Source organism: Heteronotia binoei, chromosome 12 (genome assembly GCF_032191835.1).
Source record: "Heteronotia binoei isolate CCM8104 ecotype False Entrance Well chromosome 12, APGP_CSIRO_Hbin_v1, whole genome shotgun sequence".
Lineage (NCBI taxonomy): Eukaryota > Metazoa > Chordata > Lepidosauria > Squamata > Gekkonidae > Heteronotia > Heteronotia binoei.
In genome coordinates this window covers 13,259,129-13,275,321 of record NC_083234.1, presented here as the reverse complement: position 1 = coordinate 13,275,321, position 16,193 = coordinate 13,259,129, and the positions used below count along the sequence as shown (strand labels likewise).

Genomic DNA, 16,193 nt, shown 5'->3' with positions numbered 1-16,193 from the left:
TTGCGCAGCAAGGATCTGGTCCCAGGTTCCCCCATCATGCACCAGGCTTGTGATGATAATGTTGCCAACAGGGCGAGTCACTACGGAGGAACTGTTGGGTTCTAATTTGTATAACTTGTTTTTATGACTTTGATGTTTTATCCTATGTTGTATATTGCCAAGAGCCCTGCAGTAGCGGGGATTGGGCAATTCATAAATGTAACACATAATAATGAATAGCAAGCGTTCAAAGCAATTCCTTGCAACCGGGGCTCATGTTGTAGCAGGAGCAACTTTGCACATGAGGCCACACCCCCTGATGTAGCCAATCCTCCTGGAGCTTACAGTAGGCCCTGTCAGAAGAGCCTTGTAAGCTCTTGGAGGACTGGCTACATCAGGGGTGTGTGGCCTAATAGGCAAAGGAGCTCTTGCTACAAAATGAGCCCTGCTTGCAACAGACTGAAAGGAGACATTGTCCCCCACCATGCAATCATATAGAGTGGGGGGTTTAGGCTGAGAGGGGAAGATTCCCAAGGCCATCCAATGAGTTCCTGGATGAGATCTGAATGGAAGGTTGCAGTTTACTGGAACTCATGAAGTGGCCCAATGTCAAGTCAGTCTGGTCAGCGACCCAGCCCAACGTGGTTCCCCGCAACATGCAGCAGTTGTTAGGGTCTTTCTCACCACTTAGCCAGAAACTGAACCTGGGACCATCTATATCAGGGGTGGACAAACTGTGACTCGGGAGCCACATGTGGCTGTTTCACACATATTGTGCGGCTCTTGAAGCTCCCACTGCCCTGTAGATTGGCTTGGAGAAGGAAAGCACCCCACCCCACTGGCCTACTAGAGAAGGCATTTGTTTCTTTAAATCACTTCTCCAAGCCAGACAACAGCTCGGGGAATGCATTTACAGTTAAAGTTGCTTTCTTTTTACCTCTCCCTCCATCGCCCTCCATCTATTTTCCTTCCTTCCTTCCTTCCTTCCTTCCTTCCTTCCTTCCTTCCTTCCTTCCTTCCTTCCTTCCTTCCTTCCTTCCTTCCTTCCTTCCTTCCCTCAAACAACTGACAATCATGTCTTATGGCTCTCAGACATGTGACATTTATTCTGTGTGGCACTTATGTTAAGCAAGTTTGACCATCCCTGGTCTATATGCAAGGTGGGACGTGCTCAACTGCTGAGTCATGCTCTCTCCTTCAGGGTCTCAGCTGTTATCTCTTCAAACTTCCAAAGGATCCTACACATTCTGCCTTCTGCTGAGTCAGACCCTCAGTTTCTCAAGGTCAGTCTTGTCTACTCTGACCTGCCACCATGCTCCAGGGTTCTCAGGTATCACCTGTCACCCAACCTTTTCCAAAGCAGAGAAGCTGCAATATAAGGCAGCTTGGGAGCTGGTGGGCTCTCCTTCCTTGGAGGTTTTTAAACAGAGGCTAGATGGCCCATCTGACAGCAATGCGGATCCTGTAGATTTTGAATTTAGGGGGAGGCATTTGTGAATTTCCTGCCTTGTGCAGGGGGTTAGACTAGACACTGGAGATCCCTTCCAACCCTATGATTCTATAAGCAGCTTCATATGCGTAATATGTGGGCCTTTTGGCAGGGGTCATTTTGTAGAAAAATAGGTGGTGGAACTCATTAGCATAACTCTTTAGCATATGCTGCCCCCTCCCAGCCAAAAGCAACCCGACGCAAGAAAGGAGAGCCCCGGGCAAGTGAGGCCTGCTTGGGCTGGCTAGAGATCTAGCCAGGCCAAGCAGGCCTCGCTCTCCTGGGCTGCCCCTCCCCAGTCAAAAGGCCAGTAAGCCACCCACCACCCAAAATCACATAAGAAGCGGAGAAAGAGTGGCACGGTCTTCTCCAGGGGTTAATGAGGGCTGCTGGGGGCATGGCAAAGCCCCTGGTGGCTGGCTGGCTGCCCGTTCTCCTAATCCAGGGATTGTTATGCAGCTGCACCTCCTATTCAATGGACAAGGTAGGTGGGGAGGAGGAGGGGGAACCCTCAGAAAGGTTCAGAGCTGTGCTCCTGTGAGCTCCTGCTGAATTCAAGGCCTGGCCTTTGGTGTGAGTTAGTGGGGCTGCTTTATTCTCAAACAACGCTTTTGTTCGATGGGTAAAACCTATTCCCAGGATCCCAAAAGATAAAAGAAGATTGCTAAGGAAGTGCAAAGGACACCCCTGAAGCATCCCCAGATAAACGAGATGTACCCGCCCCTCAGCTCACCCGCCAAGGGAGGTGGAGACATTGTACTCGTGATGAGAAATAAGAGCTGTTGACGACGGCAATGCAAATTAAATCTTAAAAAAAAAAAACCTCTTTCCAATTTAATAATCATGTAACATGGATAAGGATCTTAATTTTAAATATGCTTTTATTACCGTCGCTCTCTTCTAATGACTTTGAATTGCTTTCTTTTTTTTTTTTTTAAAAAAAGCTGAATAACATCATGCCATCTCTCTCTCCCTCCCTCTCTTTCGTGCGCACCTCAGGATCACGTGCAAGGTACGCAGCAGCTGTAGCTTTTCAGAGAATGGCTTGTAAAGAAGCCAACTTCGCCTTTACGGCCCCGAGTTGCGTGAACTCCTTGCTGGAGAGAGGCTGATCGAGACCATAAAAGGAGGGATTTATCACCCGGGATTCATAACCGGAGCTGTAAATGCAGCCCGACAGAAATGTTACATAGCATCTTTGCTGTGCCTGGGACCAGATCCTACCGCCATTGCAAGACTGCTATAAAAAGAATGAATCCATCCCATTCCGACAGCGGTCTGCAAAAAACCCCCCAGTTATAAATGGCATTTGGAGAAAGAAGCTATAAAAAGCAGGTGGAGCCGTAGGAGAGAAAACAAAAGCGTCGGCTTGCGGGGATATCTCCTTTATTGCCCCTCTTGGAAACAAAGTAAAATAAGAAGTATAAGAATGATAAGCAGTATGCCAGGCCAACATAGGGGTCAAGGCAGCGACAATATTTATACATTCAGGCCAGTCAAAACTTCAGCTTCTATTCAAGATACTTCTGAAGTGGAGGCAGCGACAGAAGCCGCCTGGGATTTTTGGCTTTTGAAAGAGGACAAAGGCAGCTTGGGCGGAAGAGAAGAGAAAACCTGTGCACAAAGGAACAACCCAACAAACCTGATGCTCTTACCATTATTTGGTCTTTAATTTTATATCGGGGCATTCTGTATCCCCCTTCCCAACAAGCCAGAGGGACATACCCCCCAACAGTTTTTTCTTTTTTAAAGGATGACATTCTGCATAACCAGGGCTTTTTTTTGTAGCAGGAACTCCTTTGCATATTAGACCACACCCCTGATGTAGCCAATCTTCTAAAAGCTTACAGGGCTCTTAGTACAGGGTCTCCTGTAAGCTCCAGGAGGATTGGCTACATCAGGGGGTTGTGGCCTTATATGCAAAGGAGTTCCTGCTACAAAAAAAGCCCTGTGAATAACCATCAAGAAACCTGAATGACTTCCTTGGACTTGCCAAGATGTATTCCATCTGTGGCACCCAGGGAAGGTCTTAGACACCCGTTATCTGGGGCATAAGAATATAAGAGAAGACATGTTGGATCAGGCCAATGGCCCATCCAGTCCAACACTTTGTGTCACACAGTGGCCAAAAAAACCAAGTGTCATCAGGAGGTCCACCAGTGGGGCCAGATTTCCAGAAGCCCTCCCAAGCACCAAGAATACAGAGCATCACTGCCCCAGACAGAGAGTTCCAACAATACACTGTGGCTAATAGCCACTGATGGACCTCTGCTTCATATGTTTATCCAATCCCCTCTTGAAGCTGTCTGTGCTTGTAGCCGCCACCATCTCTTGTGGCAGTGAATTCCACACGTTAATCACCCTTTGGGTGCAGAAGTATTTCCTTTTATCTGCTCTAACCCGACTGCTTAGCAATTTCATTAAATGCCCACAAATTCTCATTTGTGAGAAAGGGAGAAAAGCACTTCTTTCTCCACCTTCTCTATCCCATGCCTAATCTTGTAAACCTCGATCATGTCACCCCCACAGTCGACGTTTCTCCAAGCTAAAGAGCCCCAAGCGTTTTAACCTTTCTTCATAGGGAAAATGTTCCAACCCTTGAATCCTTCTAGTTGCCCTTTTCTGCACCTTTTCCAATGCTATAATATCTTTTTTGAGGCGCGGTGACCAGAAATGTACACAGTATTCCCAATGAGGCCGCACCATCGATTTATACAGGTGCCCCAAGCTCCAGACTGTGGGGTCCCCAGCCAGCTACAGCCCCACATCCACAACAGAGGGAGAAAGAAAAGGAAGAGCAGGCAGTGGCCATGCTTGCCTGCACCCTCCATATCCCTGCTTTGCAGGGTGGTGGTGGGGAAATCCTTGCTTGAGCTTGGGATGACTCAGGTGAGAGGAGGGGACAGGACAGTGGTGACAGCAGCCGCTCTGGGGCTCCATCCTGGTCTTCTGCCCGGGGTCCTCGAATCATGAAGGCAGCCCCTAGCTTAACCCCTCCTCCTGGAATCTTCATCTTGGATCAAAACTGATGCAAAGTCATTTTCTTGTTATCCTTCATTCTCAAGCAGGAAACGGTTTCGCTGGAGAAAGAGAACGGCGGCCCTTCCCCCTAACGTCCGGAAAGGCTTCCCTCCAAGGCTGCTGAGTCCGGGCGTCGCATTAAATCCTTCTTAGCCCCTGTGTACTGAGCAGACATATCATAAGAATTCTGAAAGGCAGCTCATCTGTGGCGGGAGATTAAAGGAACTATTGTTTTTAAGCATCCGTTTTGGTGACATTGAACCATAAGCATCCACGCACACACAATGGCCCCGCACAAAGAAATGCCCTTCCATTCCTCTCCCTGCACACAAAAGTCAAAGACCCAAATTTGTCTTCGCTGGGTGAGGAACGATGTTCTTCGGCAGGGTCACAGTGTCCGCATTAGTGTTTAGAACAGGAGACCGTATCCTTGGTTGGAGCAGATCAGTACAAGGCACTGATGATGATGATGAATGTAGTGTCTTGGGCTTAACTAAAGCACCGCACGGCCGTGCAGCAGAGGCGACCAGGGGAAGTCCCTTGGTCGCTCTGCGCAGCGCGGGAAAAGACTCCGCCAATCAAGACCAGTGGCGGGAAGTTTGACTGGCCAGGATTGGACTGGCCAGCTGGAGGGCTGTTCCGGGCCGAATGTATATAAAGCGGGTCCCGGCCCGCGTTGCCCCGTCTGTGATGTACCTTCTAATAAAGTATGTTGCCTTCCGCACGTCTCGTCACTGAGTACATTACAATGAAGAAGAAGAAATTGGATTTATATCCCGCCCCATACTCTGAATCTCAGAGTCTCAGAGTGGTCACAATCTCCTTTTACCTCCCCTCCCCACAACAGACAACCTATAAGGTGGGTGGGGCTGAGAGAGATCTCACAGCAGTTGCCCTTTCAAGGACAACTCCTACAAGAGCTATGGCTGACCCAAGGTCATTCCAGCAGCTGCAAGTGGGGGAGTGGGGAATCAAACCCGGTTCTCCCAGATAAGAGTCCGTGTACTTTACCACTACATCAAACTGGCTCATGACAGGGTTTGCTAGACTTCCCATCAGCTGAGATTTGGGTCGGCGTGCTTTGCAAATGGAGCAAAATTCATTAAGGAAGCACACGAGTGGAATCGAGCACACGAACGGCGGCAGGGCTCTTGGCTCTGACTGATTCAACTGCAGCTGTTCATTACGGGTGGACCTGCCAAATTTAAGCACGTTCCCGCAGATTTGCATTGGGAGGGATTCAAACCGAAGCAGAGATCCGTTTGGCAGAGGGCACGAGCGGAAGCAGAAGGAATTCAAGAATTCAAGCCGCACTTGGCTCCCTCCTGTCGGCCTGCTTTACCAAAGCGATCGCCTGTCACCCTGACCTCAGATTTTGTCTGTCTGTTGAGTATGCAAATGTCCTATTTTTGGCTAATCTATATATCCGGTGCTTTAATTTGACACCTCGCCCATATCTGCAGAACGATCAATGGCTGGAGATTGACATCTGCACAGCAACTTATTTTTTTCTTCTTGCTGTGCACAGAACAGATTCAAAATGGCCCTGGAAGTTAACCTAAGAGCTGTCTGGGAGAGGAGAAGTCTGCAGCGGGTTGGCTTGCGCACACTGGCTGCTTGTAGGGCCTGGGGATCTGGAGTGAAGGGGCAGCTATTCTGAGCAGGAGAATCTGCCATGGCTTCTGCTAAGCTTTGGCAAAAGTGGCTCGGAAAGGTCAGCAGGTCTAGCGGGGGGAGTTGCTGAAATGTGTCCATCTGTCCCGACTTGTGGGCTGCTATGTACATATGAATTTTTTATTTATCGGTTCAGGGTTTCGGTCCACGAACGTATTTTTTAACGAACAATAAAGCCGAGGGGGAATTTTCGAGAAACGGAAAGCACAGCTAAGTAGCATCAATCTCTGTGCTTGTCTCTAGGCAGAAGGTGGCTGGAATGAGAAGAAAACGCTCCCTGCATCGGAGGCTCCCCTGACAGACTGCTGTCTGAAATTAAAAGCATGACCCTGCTTGGCTGTCGTTAAGCGCCAACGCCGTCTCCAGTTCAGCGTGCGTGCTCGGAAGATCCGGCGGGGCCGTTATTAACCGTGGAGGCCAAAGCCGAATCCCACAAACTTGGCAATTAAACAGACTGGAAGTGAAAACGGGAGGACGGCATCCCAGAGGAGGGTTCTGCTATCGTGGGCAGATGAAGCTGGTTCCGACTCTAATGGAGATGAATGGTCTTTGACAACAGTCGGAGATGGCAGCCTTGGCGAGAGAAGACCCGCTAGACGAGATTCCTGCTGCACTCCGTGTCACCCCCAGGGGCCGTGTTTTGCGCCTGCCTCTTCAGCTGTTCAGGTGCTTTGTGCCAAGGCAACAGAAACCAAACTAACCTAAACACCTGGCAGGGTGGGAAAGATTATTTCCTTGGAGGCTAAAGTGCGGGACGACACTCTCCTAAGTCCCACCCGTGCTCAGAAAGAGAAGTGTGAGGATCACAGTAGGCATTGCTCTTGCTTAGAGGGCCCGTGTCGTTCAAGATGCGCATCTCAGAAGCAGAGTTCTTTGTTGTTATGCCACGTTGGCAGGTGTCTCATGTTGCGGGCACGCCTTAGAGGAGGGCAATCAAAAAGACATGCCTGCTGCCTCTCTCCAGAGGATGTAATAATGGCGTTAATTACTGTATTACCCAAAAGGAAGACAATCCTACATGTAAAATGATCCCACTGTAAAAAGGTTATGCACAAGCGTTGTTGTTATTGTAGTGGTCAGGGGTGGAATTCTAGCAGGAGCTTATTTGTATATTAGGCCACACACCCCTGATGTAGCCAATCCTCCTGGAGCTTACAAGGCTCTTTTTGGTAAGCTTTTGGAGGATTGGCTACCTCAGGGGTGCGTGGCCTAATATGCAAAGGAGCTCCTGCTAGAATTCCACCCCTGGTAGTGGTAGTGGAAAGTACAGTCTACTTGCAGCCAACTTATGGCAACCCACTGTGGTGTTTTCAAGGCAAGAGATATTCAGTGGTGGTTCGCCACTGCTGGCCTCTGTGCAGAGACCCTCATAGAATCATAGAAGGGACCTCAAGGGTCATCTAGTCCAACCCCCTGCACAATGCAGGAAACTCACAAACACCTTCCCCTAAATTCACAGGATCTTCATTGCTGTCAGGTGGCCATCCAGCCTGGACTTCCTTAGTGGTCTCCCATCCAAATACTAACTGGGGATGACCCTGCTAAGCTTCTGAGATCTCATGAGATCAGTCTAGTTTGGGCCATTCAAGTAAGGATTTGTTATTATTTCACATAACTGTAACTTGCAAGCAAATTTAAGACAGCCTCCTTTTTTCTTGATGGCACATTTGTGTGTGTGTGTGTGTGAAAACCTGATCTTCCTTTTAGGTAAACAGGTTAGAAGGAAAGACAGATGCTTGTTGAACTCTTTATGCTGCACATTAAGCATTCTGAATGTGTTCTGTTTTAAGTATAGTCCAGGGATGACCAAAACGTGGCTCGGGAGCCACATGTGACTCTTTCGCACATATTTTGTGGTTCTCGAAGCCCCCACCACCCTGTTGGCCAGCTTGGAGAAGGCATTTCTCTCTTTTAAACACTTTTCCAAGCCAAGCCAGCCAACAGCTTGGAGAATGCATTTAATGTTGCTTTCTTTCCACCTCTCCTCCTTCCTCCCTCTCCCATCTATTTTGAACATATGAAGCTGCCGTATACTGAATCAGACCCTTGTCCATCAAAGTCAGTCTTGTCTACTCAGACTGGCAGCGGCTCTCCAGGGTCTCAAGCTGAGGTTTATCACACCTACTTGCCTTTTTAGCTGGAGATGCAGGGGATTGAATCTGGGACCTTCTGCTTACCAAGCAGATGCTCTACCACTGAGCCACCATCTGTCCTTCTTTCCTTCCTCAAACATCTGATGTTCATGTCTTATGACTCTCAAGGACCTGATGGTTATTCTATGTGGTACTAGTGTTAAGCAAGTTTGGCCACCCCTCGAATAGACCATAACTGCCCTGACTTGGATGGCCTAGGCTAGTCCAATCTCAGAAGCTAAGCAGGGTCAGCCCTGGTCAGTATTTGGATGGGAGACCACCAGGGAAGTCCAGGGATGCAATGGCAGACCACCTCTCTTTCCTTGAAAACCTTACGGGGTCACCATTAGGCAGCTACAACTTGATGGAAAAACAAAAAACATGCACGTAAGAACTGGCATAAAATGAAAAGGCTTTTGGCTACCCAAGTGCTTCTGTCTGCAGGCAGGCCTTGACTGACACCAATTTTGTGGGTTTCCTAGTTAATGAAGTGAATATTCCTACTGGACAGATAACAAAAGAAGAAGATATTGGATTTATATCCCGCCCTCCACTCCGAAGAGTCTGAGCGGCTCACAATCTCCTTTACCTTCCTCTCCCACAACAGACACCCTGTGAGGTGGGTGGGACTGCCCTTTAAAGGACAACTCCTGCAATAGCTATAGCTGACCCAAGGCCATTCCAGCAGGTGCAAGTGGAGGAGTGGGGAATCAAACCCGGTTCTCCCAAATAAGAGTCCGCACACTTAACCACGACACCAAACTAGCTCTCACAAGGACAGCTCTGCAAGAGCTATGGCTGACCCAAGGCCATTCCAGCAGCTGCAAGTGGAGGAGTGGGGAATCAAACCCGGTTCTCCCAGATAAGAGTCCACACACTTAACCACTACACCAAACTGGCTCTCAGAAGGACAGATCTGCAAGAGCTATGGCTGACCCAAGGCCATTCCAGCAGGTGCAAGTGGAGGGGTGGGGAATCAAACCCGGTTCTCCCAGATAAGAGTCCGCACACTAAACCACTACACCAAACTGGCTCTCAGAAGGACAGATCTGCAAGAGCTATGGCTGACCCAAGGCCATTCCAGCAGGTGCAAGTGGAGGGGTGGGGAATCAAACCCGGTTCTCCCAGATAAGAGTCCGCACACTTAACCACTACACCAAACTGGCTCCCTCCCTCCCTCCCTCCCTCCCTCCCTCCCTTCCTTCCTTCCTTCCTTCCTTCCTTCCTTCCTTCCTTCCTTCCTTCCTTCCTTCCTTCCTTCCTTCCTTCCTTCCTTCCTTCCTTCCTCAAACATCTGATGTTCATGTCAGACAACAGACAACAGATAAGTGGAGAACAACAACAAAAAAGTCATCATTGCAGGCTACGCTTTGCAAAGACAGCCTGCGTAACATTCCCTCTCCCACCTTTTCTTGGTCATACTTTTCCCTGGTGGGATCAAAGATCTGATTAAACCTGCTGTTTGAATGCTAGCCACCCTCCCTACTGAGAGTTGTGATGAGAACGGAAATGTCTGGGCAACTGGAAGAGATATGCGGCTTAAGGCTCAGCAGGTGCCAAGAACCAAGCACCGTCTCTCCTGGATGGCGACGTTTAGATTCCTCTGATACAGCTCCTTCTGACTCTCATTACAGTGAACGTTAGGATCCCAAGTTGTCCTACTTCTGTTCTCGGGCTCCGGATGACGGGGGCTGTCCAATTTACCCAGGAAAGGGTTGGAGCCATTTCATGAGATGGAATTGGGGCACTGGAAACCACGATAAACTGGCACAGTGACGTCCCCCCCCTTCTGAAAAATCACGGCCAAAGTGTGCTGAAGTGAAAATGCACAGCTGTTACGTTGTTACAGCTCCCCGTTTCGCTGACAGATGTACTCAGCGGGAACAAAGAGGAATGCATAAGATGGAATCGGTAATTATTTTCAAGCGGCACTTCCCTTTCCCCAGAAAAGTAGTCAGGCAAGGATCTGAAAGCCCCTCCCCCACGTCTTCCGGGTTCCTTGCGTTCCATAGCCGCCCCTTCATCCGCAAATCACAATTAACGAGATGGAAGAGAGCACCGTACCTGAGAAGCTTGCCAATGATGGAGAGTAGGCTAATCGGCCTGTAATTGAAAGGGTAAGCGTGATCACCTTTTTTGTATAGCGGGCCACTATTGCATTCAACCATGCCAAGGGAATTATGCCAGTTCGATCTACAGTTGTAAACAGAGATGCAAGGGGAGAAGCCCACCAGTCTGGGTCTAATTTTAAGATTTCGGAGGAAATGGCATCCGGGCCAGGAGTCTTTCCTAATTTCAGTTGTGTAATTAATTCTTTTATTTCCTCCGGAGGGACAGGAGGCCAGTCAGGTAAATCGGCTAGAGAAAAATCAGATGGTTCAGCACAAATCAGATCTTGATGGAACAGAACTGAGAAGTGTTGAAACCAAACATAAGAGGAAATGGCAGACATAGATGGGTCATTGGCCCGGAATGCACCTGAGACTATGGCCCAGAACTTTTTAGAATTTTTTTAAGGTAGTAGCATGGTATAGCTCTTCCCATTGAGTTTTAATATAATTGTTTCTCTTTTTTTTTGTGATAACATCTATTAGTCAAGCTCAATCTCTGGATGTTGCAGGGAAAAATTCTAGGCCCTGAACAGTTGGGCTTCTGCAAAGGGAAGACCACTTTAGACCACTGCATTACCCTATCCCATCTAGTCAACACTGTGCATAATAACCAGAAATTACTTGTTGCTTTTTTAGATTTAAAAGGCGCATTTGATTCAGTTGACAGGGACCTCCTCTGGATTAAGCTAGATAAACTAAACATGGATAAAAGACTCCTTATGCTTATTAAGAGATTACGCACTTCTACCACCTGCCAGATCAAATGCTCATACACGAGAAGGTGCTCAGAAGTTTCCAAGGTCTGGGCTCTGAACTTCAATCGCGTCGACTCCAGCTGAAGTATTCTGGAGCTGGTCGCTGCATTAGGAAGCAACTTATGCTAATGCCTTCTTGCCCATCTTGCCAGTTTGGTGTAGTGGTGAAGTGTGCAAACTCTTATTTGGGAGAACCGGGTTTAATTCCCCACTCCTCCACTTGCACCTGTTGGAATGGCCTTGGGTCAGCTATAGCTCTGCAGAGGTTGTCCTTGAAAGGGCAGCTGCCGTGAGAGCCCTCTCAGCCCCACCCACTTCACAGGGTGTTTGTTGTGGGGGAGAAAGATAAAGGAGATTGCGAGCCACTCTGAGACACTTAAGTGGAGGGCAGAATATAAATACAATGTCTTTTTCATCTCCCCTCTGGATTCTGTTTTGGTTCTATTTATGCACACAGAACTAAAAAGCAGAAGCAAATTCCTGGAAATCAGCGGCTTGCCGAGTTCTGCAGAAAACGCGGTGGTGTAATTAAAAGCCAGCTTTGCTAGAAGAAAAAAAAAGATCATGGTGAGCCTTTTTTGTTATCCTGGCAAAGTTTGTTGCGCTGGATAAATTGATTATGCCACAGGTTGTTGAGGTTCTTGCTTAAGGAAGAACGCTTCACTGTTATTTTCTCCTTCCTTAGCGCACGACGGGTGTTTCTCTCACGTTTCAAATGCAAGGCAGAAAGTGTTTGCCAATCATCCTAAGGTTCAAAGCCAAGCCTATGAGACTTACCATGTGGTTTCCCTGGTTACGGTGCCACCCTGTAGGCTTCATGGTGTAAAGGTAGAAATTGCTACTGGAAGAGCAAAAGCGAGCCTTAGGAAAAGGTGCTGTTCAAAAGGTGGGTTGAGTCACTGTCAGGTGACTCCCGGCTAGTCATCGATTGATCTCTGATCCTATAAAATTGGATCCTCCTTCTGTCTGTGCAATTACTACTCAGCCTGGAATACGTGAGATTCACAACAGCTAACTCTAGATCTGAGGCTCTGTTAAAGGCAGGGAATTGCATTATGACCCGACTCTAGTCTCAAAGCAAATTTTAAGCAGTGAAGACTGCATTTGGATTTAATAAAGTATGGTATTTCAGATTTCATCACTGTCTTTCATGCACGCTATAATTTCCTGAGAGGCGACGCGTCGGACTTCTTCATTCTTGTAATTTGTCCTGCAATGCGTCCGATTCATCTCATTTGATCCCATTGTTGTTTGGCTGGCCTCGATCGCTGTAAATGAACGGTCAGGGCCCCAACAAAAAAGATGTTAATGTTTCTTAATCACTTCAAATGGTCCTCCAAATGGGCAACTTACTGGCAAGGGATAGACATTACTCAGATGATGTGTCTGACAGAAACCCCCCAACCCAATAAGTTTGAAATTAGAAACAAGGAAACAAAGACAGCCATAGAGAGAACGAGAGCAGAAAGTTTCTAGCCTGAGAGCCAATTTGGCATAGCGGTTAAGTGCGTGGACTCTGATCTAGGAGAACTGAGTTTGATTCCTTACTCCTCCACATGCAGCTAGCTGGGTGACCTTGGAACAGCCACAGTTCCCATAGAGCTTTCGTCAAGTGCCTTGCCGTTTTTTAAACATGTTTCTCAACTGCTTTCACTTCTGCCTCCCTGCTTTTGCTGCACCTATCTCTGCGACAGTTATCAAATTCTTTCACTCTGGTCTGAGGGGTTATGAAGGGAAACCAAAGTCACTCCTCCAGATTAGGAGCAGAAGGGGCCCTGGGAACATCTTGGGGGGAGGGATTGCTGCTTCCCGCTTTCCTTTGAAATTGTAAATGGCTTGTAGTAAATCTATATAAAGGGCCAAAAAGCCTGCCGCGCCAGTCTGTCCTGCCTACACTCAGCTATCATGCCAATGCCATGCTGGGTATTATTAGGAAGGGAATTGAAAACAAATCAGCCGGTATCATAATGCCCCTGTATAAATCGATGGTGCGGTCTCATTTGGAGTACTGTGTGCAATTTTGGTCATCGCACCTCCAAAAGGATATTATAGCATTGGAAAAAGTGCAGAAAAGGGCAACTAGAATGATTACAGGTTTGGAACACTTTCCCTATGAAGAAAGGTTAAAACGCTTGGGGCTCTTTAGCTTGGAGAAACGTCGACTGCGGGGTGACATGATAGAGGTTTACAAGATGATGCATGGGATGGAGAAGGTAGAGAAAGAAGTCCTTTTCTCCCTTTCTCACAATACAAGAACTCGTGGGCATTCAATGAAATTGCTGAGCAGTCGGGTTAGAACGGATAAAAGGAGGTACTTCTTCACCCAAAGGGTGATTAACATGTGGAATTCACTGCCACAGGAGGTGGTGGCGGCTACAAGCATAGCCAGCTTCAAGAAGGGGTTAGATAAAAATATGGAGCAGAGGTCCATCAGTGGCTATTAGCCACAGTGTGTATATGTATGTATGTATGTATATATATATAATTTTTTGGCCACTGTGTGACACAGAGTGTTGGACTGGATGGGCCATTGGCCTGATCCAACATGGCTTCTCTGATGTTCTTATGTGACACAGAGTGTTGGACTGGATGGGCCATTGGCCTGATCCAACAGGGCTTCTCTTATGTTCTTATGTGACACAGAGTGTTGGACTGGATGGGCCATTGGCCTGATCCAACATGGCTTCTCTTCTGTTCTTATGTGACACAGAGTGTTGGACTGGATGGGCCATTGGCCTGATCCAACATGGCTTCTCTTATGGTCTTATGATGGGCCAATAAACAACCATTTATGAAATGGACTGTTGGTGATCTCTGAACAGCCGAGATCTGGACGGCTTTCTCTCAAGAGCAGTTCTCTGAGAGCTCTTCCAGCCCCATCTACCTCACAGAGTATCTGTTGTGGAGAGAGGAAGGAAAGGAGATTGTAAACTGCTCTGAGACTCTGAGTAAAAGGGAGGGTATAAATCCAATTTTCTCCTCCCCCCACTCCCCACCTGATCTTGTTAGAGGCTAAGTAGGGTCAGCCATGGCTCAAATTATGAAGGGAGGCCTCCAAGGAATACTATGGTCACAACGTGGAGACAGCCAATGGCAAGCCACCTCTGAATGTCTCTTGCCTTGAAAACCCCACAGGGGTCACCATAAGTCAGCCATGACTTGATGCCCCCCCCTGCTGTAAGAGTGCCTGTTTACTTTCACAACGCTCTGCTTGTAAATGTTATGAAGATATCGGAAGTCTCCTCTGCCATTCACTGAAGGAATGCTAAAAATGGTAAAGGTGCCCTTGTCATTTCCCACTGCCTGGGGAGCGTGAGATATTTTTAAAGGACATGCTTAGGATGGGTGATCTTTGGCTACGCTGTTGCTTTGTCTAGCAGAACTTCCTTTCCCACCTTCTCGAGAAGGCGGAAGGGGCTGTGACTTTGTGGAAGAGCTTCTGTTTGGTATGCAAGAGGTCCCAGGTTCAATCTGTAGCATCTTCAGTTGAAAAGACCAGGCAGTAGGTGATGGAAATGCTGGAGTTAGTTATTCAGCTTTTCTGGGTATTGGGGGATGGGGTGCTACATCACTCTTAAGTGTGTATAGGTTATCTCGAACAGGATGAACATAAGAATATAAGAGAAGCCATGTTGGATTAGGCCAATGGCCCATCCAGTCCAACACTGTGTCATACAGGGCCAAAAAGCCCAGGTGCCACCAGGAGGTCTATCAGTGGGGCCAGGGCATTAGAAGCCCTCCCACTGTGCCCCCCTTAGGAACTGCCCTCTGCCCTCTCTCTCCTCCTCTGTCTCCCTTAGTCGTCTCACAATCCTCACACGGCCTTCCATGGAGACACCTCTGCAGGTCTCTCCAGCAAATACAATGCCCTCATACTCCCAAGCACATCATGCCAGTTTTGATAGGGAAACTACTCTTTAGTTTGGGGTAGTGGTTAAGTGTGCAGACTCTTATCTGGGAGAACCGGGTTTCATTCCCCACTTCACTTGCAGCTGCTAGAATGGCCTTGGGTTAGCCATGGCTTTCACAAGGGTTGTCCTTGAAAGCTTCTGGGAGAGCTCTCTCAGCCCCACCTACCTCACAGGGTGGGGGAAGAAGATATAGGAGATTGTAAGTCACTTTGAGTCTCTGATTCAGAGACAAGGGTGGGGTATAAATCTTCAGTCTTCTTCTTCTTCTTCAGATTAGGCTTCTCTCTCTCCTTTGACAGTAACCTGAATGCGAACTGAATCTACTTGAATAAATGTAAGTTTCTTGCAATATACTTTTTGGGAGATTTATTTACCGCACTCAGTATCACTCTTCTATGATTGAGTAAAGCTGCTATATTTCCCAAATATCTCAATAGGGAAAGAATTCTGCCTGAGACCCTGGAGAGCTGCTGCCAATAAGAGTGGGCAATACTGGTCTGGATGCCGCAGGGGTCTGAAGCAGCGTAAGGCAGGTCCATGTGTTCATTTGTTTGGTGTTGAACTTTGACAGAAGTTCCACAGAGATCAAGCCATGCCTAATATTACATTGGCTAATAATTTTATCAATGGCAAAGTGGGCCGTAATTTTTCACAGAGGACGTTTTTCCACTCAGTGCAAAGCACAGACCACTTGAAATCGATAGCATTTGCAGAACGATGTCAATTTTGATGACAAATGCTTATTATTTTCCAGCAAGGCATACCCGTAAAGAGACATTTCCACTATTCATAGAATCATAGAGTTGGAAGGGACCTCTAGGGCCATCTAGTCCAACCCCCTGCACAATGCAGGATACTCACAAACACCTCCCCCTAAATTCGCAGGATCTTCATTGCTGTCAGATGGCCATTGTCATGGGTGCTGGGGACCCTGCAGAGGAAGTTGAGCCTGCAGGAGAAACTGTGTCCCTGCCACCTGCACCAGTGCCCCTGCCTCCTGCTGGAGAAGATCCAAGCCCCCCTGCCTCACCCTCTCGGGTGGCTCGTGTGCGTGACCGCCTCCGTCAGGACCTCAGGGATCGGAGGAGGGCGGCATGCTCACAAGCAAGACGCTCCCTGAG

The 16,193-nt window shown here is 48.0% G+C and overlaps 1 protein-coding gene across 1 annotated transcript in view; it reads right to left on the bottom strand.

The window, feature by feature from the left end:
* Window positions 1-16,193, bottom strand: part of GRIK4 (glutamate ionotropic receptor kainate type subunit 4) — a 901,771-nt gene that overhangs the window by 59,106 nt on the left and 826,472 nt on the right.